Source organism: Crocodylus porosus, unplaced genomic scaffold (assembly GCF_001723895.1).
Source record: "Crocodylus porosus isolate Cpor-Errol unplaced genomic scaffold, CroPor_comp1, whole genome shotgun sequence".
In the NCBI taxonomy this organism is placed as follows: Eukaryota; Metazoa; Chordata; order Crocodylia; family Crocodylidae; genus Crocodylus; species Crocodylus porosus.
In genome coordinates this window covers 39,812,230-39,815,439 of record NW_017728910.1, presented here as the reverse complement: position 1 = coordinate 39,815,439, position 3,210 = coordinate 39,812,230, and positions in this window count along the sequence as shown.

Below are 3,210 nucleotides of genomic sequence, written 5' to 3'. Positions count from 1 at the left end.
GGAGACCGTCTGCCACTCAGCAGTGGAGGGCTCATCCCGGGCTGCCCTCTCCTCTGTCGTACCACCCTGCAGAGACCATTGTTCCTAGTTCTATCATCTGCTGTCACTGAGAACTATCTAGCTCTATCTTCTTTGGAACTACCCTGCAGGTCATTGAACAGTGTTACTAAGTTCCATCTCAATCTTCTCTTGTCCCGACTAAGTGAGCCCAGTTGCCTCAACTCCTGCTTGTAAGTCCTGTACCCCAGCCCCCTAACCATTTTTGTTGCCTTTCACTGGAATCTCTCCAATTTGACCACATCCCTTCTATAGTGGGTGACCCAAAACTGGACACAGTACTGTAGATGTGGCCTCACCAGTGCAGAATAGAGGGGAAGAATCACTTCCTTCAATATGCTGGAAACACTTCTACCAATGCAACCAAGTATGCCAATAGACTTCTTGGCAAGAATTGGGCACACTGTTGGCTTATATTCAGCTTATGGTCTTTGGTAATCCCCAGGTCCTTTTTCTGCACAGCTGGTGCTTACCAGTCAGTCCACAGCCTGTACCAGACATGGGATTGTTCTGTCCTAAGTGCAGGACTTTGCATTTGTCCTTATTGAACCTAATAAGATTTTTTTTGGGTCTAATCCTCCAATATGTGGAGGTCTCTCTGAATTCTGCCCTCCAGCTTATCTACTACTCCCCACAGCGTGGTGTCATCAGTAAATTTGCTGAGGGTGCACTCCATCCCATATTCCAGGTTGTTGATGAAGATATTGAACAAAACTGGCCCCAAGACTGATGTCCACTTGATACTGGCTGCATATGAGGCATACATCTTTCTATTTGTGCTGAGTCATAGGTCGTAGGAGTTGGTTTTATTTGTTTGGACATCCCTGGAAGGATGGTATTATATAAGAGCAGTTTAATATTTGTCAATCAAATATTGTTTACATAGAACACTAAATAAGCGAGTGTAACTAAACATAAAATATTCAGATCACTCAATTCTGTTATTGTACAGGGAAGGAGCATGACAGTATCTTGTTAATCAATGTGTTATTGGTATAAAAAGAAACAAATGCCTATACAATGGAAGTGTTGGTGAAGTGTAAATGGAAACCAGATGCACAACTCTCTGCAGAGAAAAGAGGTAAGTGGGAGTTTTATTTTTGCCACTATGCAATTATCTTCCAGATTTTCATCTCTTACCCACCTCACTGCATTGGTATAAAAGTGTTCTTTTTATACACAAATGATTCCTCCATATGTTACTTTTTCCTTACAGACTCCAGAGGAGAAAGACTGTTACCACATATAACATTGCATCCCTTTATATGTTACATATAACTTAACTTGCAGGTACCTTCAGCAGCAGATGATGATTTTAAGTGTTCTTAACATATCTGATAACTACATAAAAATTAAAAATCTTAACGGATTTTTATCCCTGGCCTAGCTATGCAGATGTTTATGGAATTCACAGTCTTCTTCTTCAGTGTGAGAATTAGAAATAACTGCAACGTCTGCCAATGGTCCCCAGAGTAGACAAGAGACTACTTACCCAAGCTTTTGGTATGGGAAGGTAATACACAGCGTAACATGGATGATGCATCTAAACATTCCTGCAAAACTAATAAAAATCTCCGCTGTCATATATTCAAACTCTCAGTAAAACTGCCTTTGCTACACATGCTGAGCCATATGCAGAAATCTGACAACGATTTCATAGATTTCGTAGACATTAGGGCTGGAAGGGACCTCAGAAGATCATCGAGTCCAGCTCCCCACCCAAAGGGCAGGAAGTCAGCTGGGGTTATAGGATCCCAGCAAGATAAGCATCCAATTTGCTCTTGAAGGTGTTCAAAGTAGGTGCTTGAACCACCTCCTATGGCAGGCTGTTCCAGACCTTGGGGGCTTGGACAGTAAAGAAATTCTTCCTTATGTCCAGCCTGAAATGGTCTTGTAGTAGTTTATCACTGTTCAACCTCGTCATCCCTTGGGGCACTCTGGTGAACAAACATTCCCCCAGATCCTGGTGGTCACCCCTGATAAACTTATAGGTGGCCATCAGATCACCCCTGAGCCTGTGCTTTTCCAGGCTAAAGAGCCCCATGGTAAGGTCTGTTTTCCTGACCTCTGATCATGCACATGGCTCTTCTCTGGACTCTCTCAAGCTTCTCCACATCCTTTTTCAATTGTGGAGCCCAAAACTGGACGCAGTACTCCAGCTGCGGCCTCACCAAGGCCGAGTACAAGGGGAGAATGACGTCCCAGGATTTGCTTGAAAAGCATCTATGGATGCAAGCCAGCGTTTTGGTCGCTTTATTAGCTGCAGCATCGCACTGCAGGCTCATGTTCATCTTGTGGTCAATGATGACCCCCCAGTCTCTTTCTTCCGTAGTGCTGGCCAGCGTAGCACTGCTAAGCCTATAAGGACGCTGCAGGTTTTTCTTCCCAAGGTGGAGAACCTTGCATTTTTTGGTGCTAAACACCATCAGGTTCTCATCCGCCCATTTGCTGAGCCTGCCTGCCTTCTGGTGTGGATGCTTTGCCCCAAAGTTTGGTGTCATTGGCGAACTTGGCCAGTCCACTCCTGATTCCAATGTCTACATCATTAATGAAGAAGTTGAACAATATGGGTCCAAGAACAGAGCCTTGGGGGACCCCACTGGTCACAGGACACCATGATGATTGACTTCCATCAGTTACTACCCTCTGGGTCCGACCACGGAGTCAATTTCCGTGGTGTAGCCAAGGCCACAACTGGCCAGTTTCACCAAAAGGCGATCATGGGATACCAGATTGAAGGCTTTTTTGAAGTCAAAATATATGACATCAATCTCTTCTCCCTTGTCCAGGTGATAGGTCACCTGGTCGTAGAAGGAAATGAGATTGGTCAAGCACGACCTACCTGCAAGAAACCTATACTGGCTATCCCTTAGAATGTTGGCATCGGCCAGTCCATTAAGGATGGCCTCTTTCATAAACTTTTCTAAGATCTTCCCCGGGATAGAGGTCAAGCTGATAGGCCTATAGTTTCCTGGATGCACTTTCCTCCCTTTCTTAAAGATAGGCATCACATTCTTCCAGTCTTTGGGCACTACACCAGAGCGCCAGGAGTTTTCAAAGAACAGTGCCAGAGGCTGGGCTGTGATGCTCGCCAGCGCCTTGAGTACCCTGGGGTGTAGATTGTCAGGGCTTGAAGGTATCCAGCTTCTCAAG